The following is a 22,292-nucleotide window of genomic DNA, read 5'->3' as shown; positions in this document are numbered from 1 at the left end:
TGGATACCCTTGCCAATGGGAACACAGAAGTTGCTGAATTTACCCTGTTGTCTCCCTAATCTATTTGACTTTAAGAAATTAGATGGCATGGTGGCTCAGTGGTCAGCACTGCTGCCTCATAGCACCAGGGTCCCAGGTTCGATTCCAGCCTCGGGTGACTGACTGTGTGGAGTTTGCACATTCTCCCCGTGTCTGCGTGGGTTTCCTCCAGGTGCTCTGGTTTCCTCCTACAGTCCAAAGATGTGCAGGTGAATTGGCCATGTTAAATTGCCCATAGTGTTGGGTGCATTAGTCAGAGGGAAATGGGCCTGGGTGGGTTAGTCTTCGGAGGGTCGGTGTGGACTGGTTGGGCCGAAAGGCCTGTTTCCGCACTGTAGGGAATCTAATCTAAATGGTGTCTGTTTAAATAGCCCAGATACATAACAATAAGAGTGCTCCAACATTCTGTACTGCTAACATCAACTGTGAAATTTGTCAGTTCTCTTCCAAACCCTTGGGATGAGGTAGCTGTTGATGGAAGTGTTTTATCATAAAATGAGCGGGGAGTGTGGGCAGAGGATACTGATATTTTCCATTATGATTCTTATGCATTTCCATTGGTAAAGCCATAGAAAAATCTTAGGTTCGTCTTTTTCATCTTTTGAGGTGAGTGATGATTTCAGTTGCAAATTACTATATCATGAGAAGAGGGAGAAACTTAGGGGCTAGGAAGAACATGAATAATAAAATGATACTTACTTGGCTTCCAAAACCAGTGCCAGGATTCCTGTGGTCATTGCCACAGCACCGGATGTACCGAGGAAATGTGAATTACACCCCTTCACACTGTTAGTGGCTGTCACCTGAAAATGACAAATGCAGTGAGCAACAAAATTAATGAGGCAGATTCTGGAAAAAAGCAACAGGCATAAATCTCTATCATATTTTTTATACCATCAACAAAGAGAGCGCTACTGCTTTTTTTTCTTTTAATTCAACAAAAGTCATAAAACTAGGTCATTACTACTGGAATGAGACAGCTGTACTTGTCCTTCGGGAAAATTTTAATAGTAAGCAACAGGAAATAAAATGAAATGGCTTTCATATTCCGCGATTACTGCTCAACAAAAAATGAAATGGGGTCTTTAAAAATATTTTTGGGGTGATGCTAGTTAGTTGGAAGATTTTCTATTGTTACAAACAACAGAAAATGTAATGCATAAGTGACTAGTTGAACTTTTCTTTCCAAGGTAAATGTCAATTAAATTATTTATAAATACTGTTAAGGTGTTGCTGGTATTTGTTGTACTAAAAACCAGGTGTAAAGTGAAATCTGCAAATCACTCTTACAGAGGAAAGCAAAGAGGACTTTTTTTTGTTTTATTTGACAATTTTGCTTTTCTTATTCAGAATTTCGGGGATAAACTTGAGATATAAATATCTCATTAAATCTCTGTCTTATTCATATTAACAGAGAGTGATCCAGTAACATCACATGGACAGCAACAGAATCAATATAAGGTAAAGCTTAGTTGTTTCAACACTCTGATGTTGCTATATTTCCAAAGCCCAGATGGCTAGCATCATCCTCGTCTGTTAACCAGGAACAAACCAGGAACAACCCACAGCAGTGTTGCCAACCTAAAGGGGACCTTCCACCAACAACCGCTGTCTATGGAATTTGTTTCTGTTTGTGAAACCCCTCAGTTTCTGTGAATTCAAAAGTGAAGAAAATACCAAACATCTGCTTTGGCTCAATGTAACTGCATGGAAAATACAAGGACTGGTTAATGATCCGCATACAAAGGGGAGTCTGAGTTTTACAGATGTATGTATTTCCAGTATCTCCTGACATTTTGGACTTTATTTTGTTTATAATGAATGCTTTAACATGTTTATGCTGGAATGGGGGCTGAGCATTTCATGATTTAATCAGTTCCGTGTCCCCTATTTCAGCACAAAGATCATCAAAATGCTCCATACGATCTGGATGATAAGAAAAGTAATTGAATATATAGGTGAAAATAAAAGTACTGAAGGGCTACGTAACAAAGAGAGGATTGGGACTATTGGGCAGCTCATTCAAAGAAGCACAGATATAATGGAGTGAATGGCTCCCTTATGTGCTACATTAGATTTTTTTTCTCTGCATGCATAGTAAGCAGTCACAGTGTAATATGGAGGTTAACAATACATTCAGCAACTTCAGTTGTATGCAGTTTGTATGGTCTCTCAGGATAGGAGTTCAGTTTATGGGTAATGGATGTAACTTGGGAGACAGTCACAATTTGACCCGTTCCTCACATTGCACTGATAGAGTACATAGTCACATTTTTCCTGAGCCCCTCCTCAAATATTTAAGGGATGTCCAGACCAGTTGGTGAGAGCTCACATTTATTCACAATTCACTTAATCTGCTATGCATTTGTCAACTCACTGAACTTGTCCAAATCTCACTGAAGCATCACTGCACCGTCCTCACAGTTCACCCTCCCATACAGCTTTGCGTTGTTTACAAAGCTGGACAAAATCTTACATTTAGTTTCCTCTTTTAATTAATTAATGTATGTGATGAATAGTTGGGGTCCAAGTGTTGATTCCTATGATACCCCATTGGTCACTGGCTGCCACTCAGAAAATGATTTGTTTACTGGTACTCTTTGTTTCATGTTTGCTAGTGAGTTCTCTATCCATGGCAGTACACTACGTCCAATCTTGTGTACTTTACATGTTTTTCACCTCTGAAAGTCCAAGGAATCTACATCCACTGACCCTGCCCACCAACCTTATCACCTCTACTGGTTAGATTTACAGATTTTTCAACTATGATTCCCCTTTCACAAATTTATGCTGACCCACTCCAATTCTGTTACAGTTTTCAAAGTGCTCTTCTATTTAATCTTCTAGAATAAATTCTAGCATTTTTCCTGATGTCAGGCTAGCTGATCTGTAATTCCCTGTTTTCTTTGAGGAGAAAGTGAGGTCTGCAGATGCTGGAGATCAGAGATGGAAATGTGTTGCTGGAAAAGCGCAGCAGGTCAGGCAGCATCTAGGGAACAGGAGAATCGACGTTTCGGGCATTAGCCCTTCTTCAGGAATTCCTGAAGAAGGGCTAATGCCCGAAACGTCGATTCTCCTGTTCCCTAGATGCTGCCTGACCTGCTGCGCTTTTCCAGCAACACATTTTCATTCCCTGTTTTCTCCCTACTTCCTTTTTTAAATTGTGAGATTACATTTGCGACTCTCCAATCCATGGAAACTATTCCAGACTATAGAAAGATGACCGCCGATACATTCACTATTTCTACGGCCACTTTCTTAATTATTTTGAGATATGGCTTATCAAACCCTGGGGATTTGCTGGTTTTTAATCCCATCAACACCATTTCCCGAATAATACAGGTTTACTTCAGTTCCTCTCTGTCCTCCTCGAGACCATGTGTTCCCCAATATCATTGGGACAGAAACACTGCATGTATTTAATTGGTTTGCCATCTCTTTGTTCCCCATTATAACTTTCCTTGTTTATGATTGTAAGAGACTGACATCTTCACTAATCTTTTTCTCTTCACATTCCCATTGAACCCTTTTACAGTCAGTTTGTACATTCACCATTAGTTTACTCTCGCACTCTATTTTTCCCCTCTTAATTAATCCCTTTGTCCTCCTTGGCTGAAATCTAAACTACTCCCGGTCCTCAGGTCTAATGTAGTTTTTGGCCAATTTTTATTCCCATTCCTTGGATCTAATAATATGCCTCATTTCAAATATTAGTCATGGTCTGTCCACCTTTCATATCTTTTTTTATGCCAGACAAGTATGAACAATTGTTGCAGTACCACCGTGCACTTTATAAACATTTGCCATTGCTTACGCACCATCATCTCTTGTAGTAACATTCCCCAATTTATCAAAGCCAGTTCACACTTCATAACATTGCACTTTCTTCTATTTAGATTCAGGAACCTAGTCTCAGAATCAACCTTGCCACTCACCATCTTAATGAAGAGTTCTATTATGTTATGATCACTCTTCCCCAAGTCGCCTCACACCACTGGATTGCCAATTATTTCCTTCTCAATACACAAAGCCCAGTTGAGAATGGCTGTCCGATAAGACCACAAGAAATAGGAACAGGAAAGAGCTATTCGGCTCTTTGAGCCTGCACTGCTGTTCAACAGAATCATGACTGATCCAATATTCTTCACATCCACTTTCCTGCCCTTGCCCACTAATTCTTGACTCCCCTACTGATCAAGAATTTTTCTAATTCAGCCTTAAATATACACAAGGACCCTGCTCCCACTGATCTCTGTGGCAAGGAGTTCAAAGATTTACAATCCTCTGAGAGAAGAAATTCCTCCTCATCTCATTCTTAAATTGGTGCCCTTTTATTCTGAGATTATACCATCTTTTCCTAGACTGTCCTATGAAGGGAAGCATCCTCTTAGCATTTTCCCTGTTAAGCCCCTTAAGATTCCAACATGTTTTAATGAGAACATCTCTAATTCTTCTAAACACCAGTAAATAAAGTCTCAACCTGTTTAGTGTTTGCTCATAACTTAAGTCCTACAAACCAGGGGTCAACCTAGTGAACATTCTCTGAACTGCCTACAATGCAATGGTATCTTTTTCTTAAATAAGGGGACTAGAACTGCTCACAGTACTGCAGATGTGGTCTCACCAGCACTTTGCACAGTTGCAGTAAGACTTCCCTACTCTTACACTCCAACCCACTTGACATAAGGGCCAACATTCCATTAGCCTCCTTAATTACGTGCTACACCTGTGTGCTAGTTTTCCATATTGCATGTGCAAGTACCCCTAAGTCCTTTAGTATTGCAGCTTTTTGCAGTCTCTCTCTTTTGTTCTCACTTCCAAAATGAACAACTTGGCATTTTCCTACATTATAATCCAAGCTTTCAGCCCACTTTCTTAGCCTTTCAATAAGAGGTGATGGCCTAATTGTATTCTTGCTAGACAGTTCATCCATAGACCTAGATAATATTCTGAGGAGCTAGCAAAGTGCCTAATCCCATGAATGAATGAAAAAAGGCTCTCATAAACTGTTTGTATCCCTCTCACAATCTGCCTTTCCACCAACTTTAGTGTTATCTGCAAATTTGGCTACAAGACATTCACTTCCTTCCTCCAAGACATTAATATATATTGTAAACAGTTGCAGGCTTAGCACTGATCTCAGTGGAAAGCTACTGGCCATGGGTTGTTAACTTGGAAAAGAATGCCTCACCCCAACTCACTGTTTCCTGCAATGAGCCTATTGTCTATCCATGCCAATATACTACCTCCAACACCATGGGCTCTTATCTTGTGGCTTAACTTCTAGTTGGTTCAGTGTGTGCTAGCACAGGAAGCCTCAAGAGATGTATTAGTCTCAACATTTCTTTAAGAATCCTCATGAATACCCATAAATGAATATCGACCATGGTTGGGTGGCAGATCCTGAGCTAGATTAAACTGTTGTTCTCTACTGTTGAGTAAATTAGGATATTCCAGCATCACTCTAATCTAGACTCTGGTTTCCAGCATCTGCAGTCCTTGTTTTTACCCAGTGTGCAGCAGTGCCTAGTGTATTGATTGTGCTGTCCCAGATGGTATCCACCAGTTTCCGTTTGAGATTCACTTTTGTTTTGATCTTGGCTCCAGTGTTCTGGAGGTGTTGCCGATCAGTCAATGTCTGCACAAGAGTGGCCATGTGATCAGCTGCAGAACTGGATATGAGGTTTTTTCCTGGCTTAGATTGTTCGGTTGGAAGGCTGAAATTACAGTCTAAGCAGTGTCTGGTCAAAGTATGCATTTTATGAATGAGGCTTTCAGAGAACATAATCTTCAGTGTGGGTTTTGTCAATGTGCTAAAGTTCTTTCACCTGAAAAGCCAAGGTCAAATCATCAGCATACATGAAGAGCAGTGGTTTCATGAGATTGTGTTCACTGGTATATGTGTTAAAGAGAGCTAATGTGATCTCTACAGGATTCATATAGTGTATATTTCTAAATAGGAGACAGTTGTGTATGGACAAGGTGTATATGGAACTGTTGGTTGCAAGTTTTTTTTGTTAGTTATTCCCTCTTCAATGTGTAAGAATATTTAGTAACTTGAGTCAAGTGAAAATGTTGCTCGACCCTGGCACGAAAAAGGAGCTATTCAAAAATGCATATCATGCTGATGCCCCTGGTGTCCTTGTGTCACACGCAACTCAAAAACTTGAACTCTATTAATCATTTAGGGAAACAAATTCTTGAACACACATTTCCCATTCCATGCCCTGCAGCCATGACATTTTATGCACTCTTTAAAAAAAAAGAGATGATTTTCATTTATAGAGTCAAATGTCACAGGTCCTTGAGCACACCGAGTCCATGCCGGTCAAAAAAAAACCCACTTACCTATTCCAATTCCATTCTCCAGCTCCTGGCCCATAGCTTGATATGGCTCAGCATCACAAGCATACATCTAAATACTTGTTTAAATATTATGAGAGTTGCTGCCTCTACCACCTTTACTGGCAGTAAGTTCCAGTTTCCCAGGACCCTCAAGTTAAAACCATTTTTCCTCACATCTCCTCTAAACCTCCTATCCTTTATTTTAAATCTAAGCCTCTTTATCATTGAGCCCTCTATCAAGGGGAAACATTGCCACCCATCTGCCTTGTTTTTGCCCCTCATACTTTTATACACCTCAAACATGACCCCCTCAACCTCCAAGGAAAATAACCCCAGTCTATCTAACCTCTCTTCATAACTGAAACTCTCCAGCCTATGCAATGCCCTGGTAAATTTGTGCACCCTCTTCAGTCCAAACACACCCTCCTAATGTGGGTTGTGTACACAATACTCTAGCTGTGGCCTACCAATGTTTTATCCATTCCAACATCATTTCCCTGCTCTTAGACTCTATGCCTCAGATAATAAAGGCAATTATTCTCCATATGGCTTCTTAATCACTTTATCTACACATGCCGCCAACTTAAGGGACCAGCGTATCTGCACTCCAAGGTCTTTTTGATCTTCGGTACTTCCGAGGATCCTACCATTTGTCATGCATTTCCTTGCCTTATTTGTCCTGCCCAAGTGCATTATCTCATACTTATTGGAACTGAATTCCAATTTATTTCTTTCATCTCATCTGGTATCTTACATAACATCAGGCCTTTCCCAAAGGCTTTTCACCAATTGGGTCCATTTGAAGTTTAGATGGTGTTGTAATGTTGAAATCACAGCAACCAATTACACAAAAGATGTACAGTCATGTGATCCTGAGCAGACAACCTTGTTTTTGTTTAATATGGTGTTTGAGTAATGTAGAGCTTACCTGCTGTTATTCATGTCATCTTTCACAATAACTTGAGTTCTAGTTTGGTTCTAGTTACTCAAAACACTTTAACTTTGTAGCTTATTTTTCTACCTCTTTATATGTAAATTGTATTTGATTTTCTACCATACATCCATTTTTGATATTCGAGACCAAATTGTTCATTGATGGAGAAATCTGATGTTAATTAAGTGTGGTAAGCTTTGGACCAATCCAACATGACCATCAACTCCAACCGTTTCTGTAGGATTTTCTTGGGAAATGCCATGGCTGCATGGACAAGATCAAAAACCGGAGCTCAGTAATCGTACTTCAGAAAGGGAAAGGATCATCAGTGAAATAGCACCGGAAGAAATAAAAGTGAATATGGTTGCTAGATGAGTGTAAGATTTCATTGTAATAAAGTGTGGACAGAGCAAGTAAGTGGAAAACCTTTCACAGCATATGAACCAACATATAGTTAGTCTGGAATTTAGCTGGGCCAGTTTAGTGGATTGGAATCTGAGAGAAATTGTGCAGAGTTTCTTCTATTGCTTAATATTTGCCTTCCTTAGTGGATTTATATAACATTGTGAAAATTAGTGATTGTGCATTCATGCATATTTATTGTATAGAATAAGGTAAATGGATTAAATAACCTTATTTAAGCAATGATTGTATAATATTGTATATACAGTGAGGTGAGCAGCATGTATAGAAAATGATGAGCAATGCACGAGTAGATTCTGAGATGCACTCCCTACAAGTGCCATTCCTGGTTAAAGCTCCAGCTAATCTTTAATAATGTGGCAATTTCTTAACACTGTTCCAAACTAAGCACATTAGTAATCTCACTTAACTACTTAAGGACAGACAGCACAATAGGAAAAAACAAATTGGACACCAATGTGCCAACTCATTTGAATAGGGTTCAAAATCAGTTTGTAACCTCCCAAAGCTGAATGCCCATAAACATGTGCTCCATATAAAATTGAGACAGCTGACATTTAGTAGTTACAAATTCACATCTAAACAGGTGGCAGGCTGTGTATTCAAATTGGAATCCTATGACAGCAGCAGGAGCCCAATTTGTCAAACTGGACAGAAACTTGGAGGATGAGGTAAGGGGGTGTAGTGATGCAGTGGTAGTATCCCAACCTCTAAGCCAGGAGGCCTAGGTTCAGGTCTCACCTACTCCAGAGATGTGTGATAACATTTATGAACAGTCTGATTAGAAAATATGAAATAAGCTGGGTCCAGGGTCATCTGGAACTGAAAAACTGTACCTAAAATTATAATTCTTTTATGTTATGGAGTTAAAATGAACAGTTGTGCTCCTCATAGATTCAGAACACAACTGCAGGGTGTTGCTATCATTGCCATGTGCCCTCTCCAGATTTATCAGAGGGATGCTACCAGCCTTGTTACCATCTCAAATTGTTGAGTGAAATACTTGCTGATATGTGGTTTACACTTACAGCTGAGCAGTCAAATCCAGACGAAGGCTTGTGGCTAATTCAGCATAGGCCTTCGGAGGACAATCAGTTGCTTACCATTGAGATGCATTGTTTACAGAGGAGTTTGGTGGTTCAACTCCACAGAGATCAGATAAAATGTTTGTGTCTTTTGTCGGCTGTTAAGGATCTTTATGAAGTAAACTGAGTAAATTTTAAACCTGTCTCCTGTAAGCGAGAGTCTAAAGAATATAATGTCTTTGAATTTAGCAGTAGTTCTCGGGCAAGTCTCTAGTACAAGTAATGTGGGGAATGGAGACACAGTACTCATGTCAAATGGTTGATCTTTTGAGGTGGAGGTTGGGATTAAGGTCCAGCCTTATTTGATATTTCTAAATTATTCGTAAGAATATAAAAGGATTGTGTAAAGCTCTGATTCACACTGTTAACTTGGTTATACATGAAGCGTAACCAACACTGAAATCAATAAAAGCCCCCTGGCTGATGTATAAAGGGTTACGAATACACTAACTATTATCATCAAGGATTCCTATTTCTGTTCTTGCTATCATCTTGGTAAGAGCATTACTGTCCTATGCTTTGCTGATTCAACAGCATGGTTGTAAACATTAATGCAGCAAAGTGAACGCTGTCAAAATGCTGATTTCAAACATGAGGGAACTTGGCACCTCGAAAATGGTTGTTAATTCACTTCTGGAATGTTCTACAAGGCACACAGTGCTGGTGAGGGTGACAGTGCAGGCATGTCATATATTTGTTGGAAACATGCAGAGTGGGCAGATTCACATCATATTCAGGTTGTTATTTTGCTAATGTGACACCATAATTGCCAGACTGGACCTCACAGAGACCTCCTGCTAATGGCTGCTCTTAAACACTTGCAGCTAAAAATGCATTCAATTTCACAAGGAACCTCCAATGACAGAAGAGCCAGATTTAAATTCTCCTTAAATGATACACACTGCTCCCTGATTCCCCATTACTCCCTCCTTCCATCATGGACAGATGCAGTATCCTCTTCATCAAAATCCTGAAATAAACAAAAGTAAAAAGAAAACTTCCTTTATCCAACTTGACTTCCGAGAACAGATCCAAAATTGAAATGGCCACCTTTGACTCCCCTAGCATCTGATTTTGCCTTAGCACTTCTACATTGATAGCAACAGGATTTGGTGAAAAATAAGCTGACTTTCACTTGGAGAGACTGCAGAGAGCCATGTAGGACATCTTTGAGCAGGTCTAGCCCAAAGGAGTGAGGAGTCAGTGAAGTAATCTGGGCTAACTGGCTTAAGTCAATAGCAAGAATACTAACAGTAATGGACTGACAATGGTGGCAGCACACACACACACACACACATTTGCATTTTTGCATTTGCAGAAACATTTTATTTTGTTCAAAAAGCACGCAATCTGTAGGCACTCAGTAAATGTGACATTTTATAAATTCCTTATTTGGAAATAGAACCAGTCTGACTCAAGATTGGGATACAGACAGACTCTGAATTCACACCTTTAATGCATTGTCTGAGCTGAGATGTTACCTTGTTTTTATACTGGTAAAGCCTTAAGTAATCTCAGTTCCTTGATTTGAAAGGGTTTCTGGGATTTACATATTAATCAATCGAAACCTGCATCCACTTCTAAGTGATTGAAGACTTAACATCAATCTAGGTTTGTTCAATACTTTGCACCAGTTGTATGACACTTTGATCTTTTACTATAAATTATGTGTCCTATGATCCTGTCCCTGATGAAGGAGCAGTGATCCAGGCTACCTGACAAAGGAACAGTGATCCGAAAGCTTGTGTGTTCAAACAAACCTGTTGGACTAAAACCTGGTGTTGTGTGATTTTTAACTTTGTCCACCCCAGTCCAACACCAGCACTTCCATATCACAGCACAAATACTGTCATCTTAACTGAGGCTAATGCAGCTAAGCACATAATGGAGTCACTTGTAGTCTACAACCGGAATGCCTCATAAAACCCAGTAATCCACTGGAGCACAATTTGTGGGATTGCAATGGGAACCAACATGACCCTTTGAGCACTGTATCTACAATGACTGTGGCAGCAGTCTGATTACAGGTTCTTTAACAGATCTGGCGATGCAGCAAACCATGCCCATCGTGCTTTCCTGTGTGCCATCCCCAGTAAACTACTACCTTGTTTCCCTCCAGCAGAATTTGCCCATGACCTACTTTTTGTGAAGCTGGCAAGCACTCTCCTTGGCCTGCCAGCTGCCTACTTGTGCCTTGTGGCTCGAGAATCTCATCTTTCTGCTGCACTTTAAATTGTACACAGTGGTAGGTATCTGACCTGGTGCCTAGAAAGTGTCAAGTCAGTGTTGGACTTCTTTACCAACTGCGCACTGCTCCGCAAATCTTTCATCACTCACCTTTCAGACTGTCTAGCTAAGTTTTTTTTGTAAAAATGTATTCTTTCATGTGATGTGGACATCACTGGCTAGGGAAGCACCAACTGTAATCATACTTGAATTGGAGGTTTTAAGTTGCCACCTTGAACCGTTGTTGTCCACGTGCTATAGATATTCCCATAGTGCTATTAGGAAGGGAATTCTAGGAATTTGACCCATTCCTGAAATCAGAAATGCAGAAATGTAGTGTTGGGGATGGGATTAAGGGATCATGTGAAAAGCAATAGATCCATGGTTCACCACCTGCAGATCTTCAAACCAGATTATGGGATAAACGTGAAGTGGATTTTGAGATGATGTGCAAGCCAGGAAATTATAGTCATTCTGAGTGATGCCGTTGCAACAGTGTCAGTGACTACCAGCTCAAGTGTGTTACAATGTATTTGAGTGATGTGTCTGAAACCTCTGAATAGCTGGGAGTATAGGGTATGTGATAGTCATGTCATAGTGCTATGAGAGTTAAGTGAGCTGGAGCATCTGAATGTAAAGAATGGTTGCTAGAGAGTGCTGCTGGGGAGCATTGAGCATAGAGCAGTGTGAGGTTATAGTGCTGTAAGTGAAAGATGGTGTTTGTATGTACATTCACTGATGTTGACCAGTAATGTGAAGTAATTGGAATCTTCTGGTACTTCAGTCTGGCCTTTGGAGTCAAAATACCAACTCCAATTTCCTTAGCTGTGTTTTGCTGGAAGACTTAGAATCATAGAGTCATAGAGATGTGCAGCACAGAAACAGACCCTTCGGTCCAACATGTCCATGCCGACCAGATATCCCAACCCAATCCAGTCCCACCTGCCAGCACCTGGCCCATATCCCTCCAAACCCTTCCTATTCATAAACCCATCCAGATGCCTCTTAAATGTTGCAATTGTACTAGCCTCCACCACTTTCTCTGGCAGCTCATTCCATACACGTACCACCTTCTGAGTGAAAAAGTTGTCCCTTAGGTCTCTTTTATATCTTTACCCTCTCACAGGAAAAAGACTTTGTCTATTTATGCGTCGCTCCGAAAGCTAGTGTGCTTCCAATGAAACCTGTTGGACTATAACCTGGTGTTGTGTGGTTTTTAACTTTGAGGAGAAAGTGAGGGCTGCAGATGCTGGAGATCAGAGCTGAAAATGTGTTGCTGGAAAAGCGCAGCAGGTCAGGCAGCATCCAAGGAACAGGAGAATCGACGTTTCGGGCATAAGCCCTTCTTCAGGAATGAGGAAAGACATTCCTGAAGAAGGGCTTATGCCCGAAACGTCGATTCTCCTGTTCCTTGGATGCTGCCTGACCTGCTGATTTTTAACTTTGTCTTTTAAGCTATCCATGCCCCTCATGATTTTATGAACCTCCATAAGGTCACTCCATCTTGGCCCTCTGACAGAAATGTGCTTTTTCTCCTCCTTTTGCGCTCCTGAACTAAGGCCTGCGACACCACATTAGGGAACCCAACGTCCTTTTTCAGTCTTGATTCTTCATTTTGAATTTGCGAAACTCTGTGGTGGGCAGTTTCACCAGTTGATGCACCTTGTGTTTGGGAAATGCCAACGTTAACAGATCGAATTGAATTTTTATCCTGTATATCCAGCTTACTTATCCCTCACCTCGTTAAGAATATCAAGTGAAGTTAATGGTGCTTATTGAAAACAAATGGAAATCGAGGCATTGATTTACCCAGTAAAACAAATTTTCTGAATTAACACTCAAAATGACTTATTTCCGTTGAGTTTTCCCAGGACTAATCATGGTTCAACACTCAAAGTAATGGTGCAAATTGAAGTGGTACTCATTTTTCAGGCTGACATATTCTGAAGCCTGAGATGGGGCTGTTTGCTTCCTTCACCATGCCTTAAATATGATTGTCGCTGAAGGGAATGCCATCCACAAATCAAGGGATAGATGAAATTGACTACATCAAAGTCTTGATGCAATTATACCATGAGTATAAGTTTTTTATTGTTCCCACACCTCTGTCTTATTTATAAACAAATAAATGCTGAGATCAAGTGATCCTAAGAGAAGAGCTGCATTTAGAAGTTCTCACTGGAGAACTGCTGGAACACAGAACAGTACAGTGTAGGAACAGGCTTTTTGGTTGACCATGTCTATGCTGACCATGTTCCCATTCTAAACTAATCCCACCTGTTGACGCATGGTCTGTATCCCTCTATTTCCTGACTGTTCATGCATCAGTCCAAATATCTCTTAAATGTTGCTATTGTATCTGCTTCTACAAAATTCCCTGCAAAGCATTCCAGACACCTATCACCCTCTGTGTAAAAAGCCCACCTCTCACATCTCCTTTAAACTCTGCCCTTTTCATTTTAAACCTATGCCACCTAGTATTTGACATTTTCACCCTGGAAAAAGACTCCGACTATCCACCCTATTTATGCCTCTCATAATTTTATACACTTCTATCAGCCTGTGATGTTGTTGCAGAAACATTGCAACTCCATCCAAACTCTCCTTACAGCTAAAACATTCCAACCCGGGCAATATCCTGGTAAAGCTCTTTTGCCCCCAATCCAAAGCATCCATATCCTTCCTATAGTCTTGTGACCAGAGTTACACACAATACTCAAAATGTGACCGAACTAAACTTTTATACTCAATTACCCGACTGATGAAGGCAAGTATGCTGTATGCCTTCTTTACCGCCTTCTTCCCTTGTCTTGCCACTTTCAGGGAATTATGGACTCCCCAACATGTCTTTGCACATCAATGTTCCTGAGGGCCCTGCCATTCACTGTATACATTCTTTTTGCATTTGACATCGCTGTCTACATCCTGCTAAATCCTTTGACAACATTCCTCATGGTCCATAGCTCCATCAATTTTCATGTTGTCTTTAAACTTTCTAACCAGACCAATCCTAACCATGTATACAAATTGCAAAAAACAGAAGTCTCAGAACTGATTCTTGTGGAACATCATTTGTCACAAACCTTCAATCAGAAAAAAAATCCCTCCACAACTACCCTCTCTTTATATGACTAAGCCAATTATGTCTTCAAGCTTATCACTTTATCATGGATCCCATGCGACTTAATCTTCTGGGTAGCCTACCTTGTCAAATGCTGTAGTAAAGTCTACGTAGACCATATCCACTGCATTACCTTAATCAATAATCATCATGATATCCTCAAAAAACTCAAACAAGTTTGTGAGATAATACCTCACCCACACAAAAGTGGCAATTTCTGCTGCACCTCAGATATGCCTGTTTTATTCTCCTTATTTTATCCCTCATTGATATGGTTCATTGTGAGAAAGCAGGAAGCCACAGTTTCCACAGAGACAGTGGAACACAACAAGAGGAGAACTGCAATTCAAAGCAGGTTACCATTCCACTGTCAGGTAAAAATCTGAGTAGATTGTTGGTCAAATATCCTGAATAGATCAACAGCACGACATTGATTATGTATTCATCATACCTTATCTTCCAGGATATTCCAATCTTGGTGGAAGCATTTGTATTTGTCCTTCATCTGACAATTACTCCAACCCCATGTCATAAACCAAATGAGCTAATTGAGAATTCGGCACCACTGCATGAATAACCAACTACTTGCAAAAAATATGAATATTAATTGCGTTTCCTGAGTAAGGAATTCTGCATTGCTTGTATGAAGAAAAACAATAAGATAGCCATGAAAATAGTTGGATATTACAATGAAGCTGCCACATGTTCTATTAATGTATCTGTTAGACTATTATAGAGCTTCCACATCCCCCATAATCAGCCATCCCCAGATTGTCTATGTCAATTTCTCCTGGAATGAGACATTCCAAGTGCCTGCTCTCAGCTAATGCTGGGGTGGAGGGGGAAACTAGTGAGAAACGATCACTATAACATGGCAGGATGGAGTAGCAAGGGTTAATTGCAAAATATCCATATAATGTGCTTTCAAAACATGGATTGCAGGTGGTTCAAAAGCCCTTGAACCACAATGCATGAGGTTCAGCATTCAACTGACTAAGTTAGAATGAAGATTGGATATGATGTAATGATAAAAAAGGTAGCATGGCAATTTTCTTTATAATCAACAGGTTATTGAATTCTTACCATCAATGGTTTGCTATCCTTTGAATTAGGAATGTGCCATCCAATGAATGCAGGGTCTCTGACCTTGCCACTTCCCTCCACATTGATTTGGCTACTTGCCTTTCGGCAACCTTCTTCTACCTTATCTCAGTAACAATTCCTTGTTCATTAGTATCCGCTGTATTAAGACCTCAAAGTCTACATCAGAAAAATTGTAAAATGTCTGCTTTGATCATTTTTGTGGAATAAATTCGGACGACTCTCTTATATGACCTAACTTGTAGTTCCTTCAGCTACTAATACCTATTAGCATTTCTATTAGCATTCTACTCTTAAATGGACATTGCAAATTCAGGCTTGGCCAACACTGTAAATTGCCCATGGGCAAACACCCCACAGGCTCCAAGATAATCTAATGCCTATAGTTTTAAGCACTCAAATGAAATGGGGATATTACTAAATAATATGCCACCAGAATGTGCTGTTATGTTAAAATAATTCCCCACCCAATTCAGTCAAGTAATTGCATTACCTTCACGAGTGGATCACAGTCTGTTTTGAAATGGGAAGGATTGAAACATAAATTATGCAAAGGCAAATTGAGTGCATGTCATCTTATTGATACTTTTCTTCTTCCAAGGAAAGTGGGAGTTGCAGGTAGCTAGGAAAGCGAAGAAGGCATTTGGTCTGCTTTCCTTTATTGATCAGAGCATCGAGTATAGAACATAGAACATAGAAGAATACAGCGCAGTACAGGCCCTTTGGCCCTCGATGTTGCGCCGATCCAAGCCCACCTAACCTATACTAACCCACTATCCTCCATATACCTATCCCATGCCCGCTTAAATGCCCATAAAGAGGGAGAGTCCACCACTGCTACTGGCAGGGCATTCGATGAACTTACGACTCGCTGAGTGAAGGACCTACCCCTAACTTCAGTCCTATATCTACACCCCTTACTTTAAAGCTATGCCCCCTTGTAATACCCGCCTCCATACGCGGGAAAAGGTTCACACTGTCAACGCTATCTAACCCCCTAATCATCTTGTACACCTCAATCAAGTCACCCGTAAACCTTCTTTTCTCTAGTGAAAACGGCCCCAAGTGCCTCAGTCTTTCCTCATACGATTTTCCTTCCATACCAGGCAACATCCTGGTAAACCTCCTCTGCACCCGTTCCAGTGCCTCCACGTCCTTCCTATAGTATGGCGACCAAAACTGCACACAATATTCCAGATGCTGCCGTACCAGAGTCTTATACAACTGCATCATGACCTCAGGACTCCGGAACTCAATTCCTCTACTAATAAAAGCCAGTACGCCATATGCCTTCCTCACCGCACTATTTACCTGGGTGGCAACTTTCAGAGATCTGTGTACATGGACACCAAGATCCCTCTGCTCATCCACACTACCAAGTTGAGAGGTCATGTTGCGGCTATGCAGGATACTGCTTAGGCCATTTTTGAAATATTGTGTGCAATTCTCGTCTTCCTCCTATCGTTTTGAAACTTGATGTTGCCAGAGTTGGAGGGTTTGAGCTGTAGGGAGAGACTGAATAGGCTGGGGCTGTCTTCCCTGGAGCATCAGAGACTGAGGGGTGACCTTATAAAGGTTTATAAAATCATAAGGGGATAAATAGACAAGGTCTTTTCCCAGGAATGCCTACAACTGTGAAAGAGTAAATAAATACAGTGACAATTTGAATTAGTTGGACAATTACACTGAAGTCCAATAAATTGTTTGCTGCAACATCAGAGCAGATTATTTTCTATCTATCATAAATCAGAGTCTAGATTAGAGTGGTGCTGGAAAAGCACAGCAGGTCAGGCAGCATCCGAGGAGCAGGAAAATCGACATTTCAGGCAAAAGCCCTTCATCAGGAATAGAGTCTATTCCTGATGAAGGGCTTTTGCCCAAAACATTGATTTTCCTGTTCCTTGGATGCTGCCTGTCCTGCTGTGCTTTTCCAGCACCACTCTAATCTAATCTCTGGTTTCCAGCATCTGCAGTCCTTGTTTTTACCTATCATAAATCGAAATCCACTCATATATGCTTTCTTAGCCATGCCACAATACAAGTCCTGATGAAAGGTTCTGACCTGAAACTTTCAATCCCCATCTTCTCTGATGCTGTTTGACCTTTTTCCAGCTCCACTCTTTATCCACCCCAATACAAATATGACAGAGTCAAAACATTCATACACTAAATCCTGATGCTAAATAACGCATTACAAATCTTGATAATGCAACATCACATTTCAGACCCAGAAGTATAGTGATTGTAGAGAAGGTGCTTGGCAAGTCCACAATGAAAATTTTTTGCTTTGGATCATTCCAACTTGTTGGGCCTAAGGGCCTGTTTCCACAGTGTAGGGAATCTAATTACTGCCCATAGTTGGAATCAGACTGCAGAGAGTACACTGAGGTCTATTAAGAGTGCAAAGAATGGATTCCTAAAGACATACCTACTGGATGTGACCATGGAAGACATGTGAGCAGAAGTTATATCATGATCTTACTAATCAAAATGGTAAGCGTCGCTGCGTTTTAAATTCTATTTATCCAAGACAAAGAGATGAAGGCATACATAGGTCCAAAGATAGCTTCATAATTGGACTGATCAGTCTAATTTTCTAATAAATATTCAATCTCTTGTACCTCTCAATTTCTTTCTCAAGTATCTATTCAGTTTGTTCTTGCAGTTGTCAATACTATTGAATTGTTTCTGAACTCACCATTCCAAAATCTTAGCTGAAAAGTCTGTGGTGTATTTATATTCTTCATTGACTAGACAATCATTGAGAGCTGCCAGTGTGTAGAAATGTGACACAGATTGCAGATGGATTTTTGTTTGATGCTGCCAGTGTCATAGCAAAATATAGCCCATTGTGGATGAAAGTGCTCTCGGCAAAAACACATGTTGTTCCTCAAGCATGGTACCATGGATGCCGCAATTAAAGCTGTCTATTTAAATTGCAGCATACCAGGAGTAGTTCCATCAAGATTCTTTTGGCAGAACCAGTAAATGTAACAGCCAGTAGAGCTGGGCAAAGTTTCCTGGAATTGGCTGGGAGGCTGAGGTGAGTAATTGTGCCAATGGGGATTATGTAAATGTTGTTGGCAAATCCAGCAGCTTTGCTGTGGTCATCCATCAGACTGCCATTGCCTGCTGCTGGACAAAACTGCTGCCCTTGCCTTTTTGCTCATAATATCGATAAAGAAGTGGACGTAAATGGCATTGCAAGTTCTCTAACCCATATAGAGTTCACATAAAATGATCATTGAGGATTGCTCTTTGGGATTGGCTTATTAATTATTTTGGATTATGTATTTAAATTAGAAGGTTATGTAAAACAGAATGGAAATGGTCCATTGCAGGCAACATCAGGATTGTTGATGATAGACTAAAATCAGATTTTAGTTTAAGAAGTTGAGGTCAGCTTTCATTGTTGTTACTATGGGTCTTTGATTCAATTTTGCACTAGAGTATAATGCGACAGAATTTCATATCTATATCAGGTTAATGACCTTATGTTTAATCCAATTTGATTTGAAAGAAATGACTGAACTCAATATGTTCCTCATATTGTATAACATGTTAAGCAGTATATATCTATGGGTACTTTTACCAATATGTACTTTAAAGAGCATTGAAGAGAGAGAAGCATCTGCTTATATTAACTTATTATGTTTTTAGTCTGTGAGACTTCAACAAAGGCACATAATGAAGCACATAACACAGAACCCTCATTTACCAACTTTGCTTGAAAATAACTAATTGCCTGGCCAGCTCTTTTCACTTGGAGTAGCAGGAGGTTTCCAGTGAAAATTGCAGGTGCTGATGGAGGCAGGTGTGAGTGCTGCACGGGGCTAGTATAACTGACCCTCACCTCAGGAAATCAAGAACTGATGCTGTACTAATATAACAAGGGACATTAATGCTGCTGCCATCCTGCAGCTATCAAATGCTTCTCAGCTGGCAACAGCTTGTTTATTCTGCCTACTGGTGAATCCAATTCTCCGATCCAGGACAGTGTTCTATGTATAGGTGCTGATTATATACATGCTCAGGTCTCTACTCCTGCACAGGAAATTTTAATTAAGAGTGTGGGCAGTAGCTTCTGTTTTCTTAAAATACTGAAATAAACTTTGATTTAGTTTACAAAATGCCCTGAAGTTTGACATTTTTAAATTGGGATTTGACACCTCACTGGAGTTCTACTTTGTCAAAATCAGATAGCGTTTAAATTGCCTCCTTCTGCAGGTCTGCTATGATGTCAAATCAGCACCAGCCTTGCATGTAGAGATGGACATCTTCCAACTACGAGGCGATGGCAATGATTTTCAGCAACATCGTATGCTTCAAAAATGTGTACAACTGCTTTTGCATTGCTCCAAAGCATTTTCCATTTTGCAGAATTGCAATAATGGTGATATAATTCTAATCATTAGATATAACTTTACATTGCTGCAAATCCAACCTATGGTGTGACTGGGACATGGGATGGTGCATTGTGTTGGAAAGTATCCTTTGTTCTCTAATATAAAATAAAATATAATCAAGATTGATAGCATGCTGACAATAATATTCTTAGGTGTGACAAGGTGGGGCTGTTTATTCCCAGTTACTTAAAATACAGACATCAACAAATAAAAGCTTATACCAAAGTGCTTTCACATTCTCAATAATGACATCGAAAGGTATTGTATGTAATTGGTTTTTGCTCCCATTAATTTTTATATAGTGAATCAATATAATCACATTTATTTTAATTGTCTTGGAAAAGAACTATAAATCAACTAATAAATATCAGATTATGTTATTCTGAAGCAAAGTTGCATTCATTTTAGAGGGAGATTGAAACTGAGAATGGAGTTGGCAATTTTATTCAAGTGAGAGATCATTGCAAGGGGGGAGACAGAGGTGCTCATTTTTTCTACAATTCTTTCAACCTCCAGAAGCAAATAGAAGATCCAAGCTGCTTCCCAAAAATAGGAGGTGATCAAGAGACAGTGTTCGAAAATCTGGAGGAGAAAGGATGAGGCTTCAGACCATTACAAAGAATATTGAGGTGTTGTAGAACAACAAAGAAGGTAAGAATCTTCCAAAAGGTGGACAATTCATGAGACTAACACAAGCCATAAGAAATAGGAACAGAAGTAGGCTGCTCAGCCCTTCAAACCTGCCATTCATTACAATCATGGCTGACTCTGATAATCCTCACGTCTACCCTCCTGCCTTTTCCCCATAACCCCTGCTTCCCTGACTCATCAAGAATCTATCGATCTCAGCCTTAAATATACACAAGGACTCTGCCCCACAGTTCTATATGGCAAGGAGTTCAAAAGACTCACAATCCTCTGAGGGAAGAAAATCCTCCTCACCTCAGTCTTAAGTTAGTGCCCCTTAATTCTGAGACTCTGTCTCATGGTCCTAGACTCTTACATGAGGGGATAATTTACCAGTAGAATAAAGCCTTGTAGAAGTGGAGCTGTTTAATTATAAATTAAGAAAAATAAAATAATTAACATGTAACAAAGACAGCAGAGCAGGTGATGTGTTACAGCTACAAAATATAGAACCTGACAGATGCCCGTATCATCCACAGTAAATACATCTGCAGTAAGTGCTAGCAGTTCAAGCAACTTCAACTTAGAATCAATGAACTGGAGAGTAAGCTACAGACACTGCAATGCATCAGGGAGGCAAAGATTACCTGGACAATTTTTTTCTCAGAAGTGGTCACAGCACTTAAGGGAGCTTTGTCACTACTTTCCCTCTCACTCTGAATAGATCTATTAACTTCTTATTCTCTATTCTAGTGACATCTGTCTCTCCTCGTATTCTGTGCGTATTGGTATTATTCTCAATTATTGTCTCCTTGTTCCCCTACACCCACACTTAGTTTATTCTCTCTCTAACATACTGGCAAACTGCCCTGCAAGGAATTCAGATGCTGTTTATCTGGCTTGTAGAACTGCCATTTCCCCCAGAGTCCATCCCGGTGTCCTAGGAATCCCTCCTGCACTATTTTTCCAAACACACGTCCATATGTCTTATCCATTATATCTTCCTACCTTTTTGGCTCACTTACATGTGGCACTGGGAGTTATGTGGGGATTACTATTTTTGAGATCCTACTGCTAATTTTCTACCCAGCTCCCTAAATTCTGATTGCAGGGCCACATCCACTTTCCTTCCGATGTGGACCAGGATCTGTGACTGTTCACCCACCCTTAGAAAAATATGTTAAAAACCTAAGTTAAGGAGAGTACCAACTTTAAGGAAACACTATACAGTACAGATCTGAAAGGGTTAATGGCAAGTCAGAACACTGGACAGATTTTAAGGACTGGTATTAATTTACAAACTTTATTAAAAGAGGAGAAATTTGAATATGAGCAAAAGCTAGCTAGAAATATAACAACAGATAGTAAGACCTTCCACAATAATTTAAATATTTCAAATCACAACTCTCTAAAACATGTCTTGGATGTTTCTTCTCTTAAGACACAGAAAGAGATGGAGAGAACTTTGACATATAAACTGGCATATATTCCCTGTCTGCTGAAGTTTTTTTTCCAATCTTCATGTTTCATCTCAAACCAATGAAGAATCTCATAATGGTGTACATCAAGTAGAAGATGAGGACCTTTTCATTGCTCTTTTTTGGGGTGGGAATGTGCATGACTGACTAGTTTCGTAGCACTTAGGTTTCATCTATTTTCAGCTCAGGCTTTCTTTTGTTTAATTCACAATGTTTTCATTAAATGTAGCCACCTGTATGGAGCAGGGGATGCCTGCAGCCCTTTCAAGTCAGATTTTTTATCTTTTTTTAAAATTCAGTCTAATATCCCAATTGTCAAATCAGCCAATGGAATTCAAATAACAATCTCCATAAACTATATCATCCTGGTAACATAATATCATGGATGAAGCTTTGGTTAACTAATTGGAAGCATAGAGTATGGATAAAATGATTATTTTCACTGTTGGCAAAGTGTAACTAGAGGTGTGTCACAGGGATTAATGCTAGGGCCTCACCTGATTACAC

The 22,292-nt window shown here is 40.0% G+C and overlaps 1 long non-coding RNA gene across 1 annotated transcript; it reads left to right on the top strand.

The window, feature by feature from the left end:
* The first annotated feature begins 8,324 nt into the window (after positions 1-8,324).
* LOC122546849 lies at positions 8,325-20,325 on the top strand. Its single transcript, XR_006310820.1, has 3 exons — positions 8,325-8,412; positions 18,217-18,317; positions 20,197-20,325. It is a non-coding gene; the product is annotated as an uncharacterized LOC122546849 (long non-coding RNA).
* The last annotated feature ends 1,967 nt before the right edge of the window (positions 20,326-22,292 follow it).

Source organism: Chiloscyllium plagiosum, chromosome 3, assembly GCF_004010195.1.
Source record: "Chiloscyllium plagiosum isolate BGI_BamShark_2017 chromosome 3, ASM401019v2, whole genome shotgun sequence".
NCBI classification, from domain to species: domain Eukaryota; kingdom Metazoa; phylum Chordata; class Chondrichthyes; order Orectolobiformes; family Hemiscylliidae; genus Chiloscyllium; species Chiloscyllium plagiosum.
This window is presented reverse-complemented; position numbering and strand designations above follow the sequence as displayed.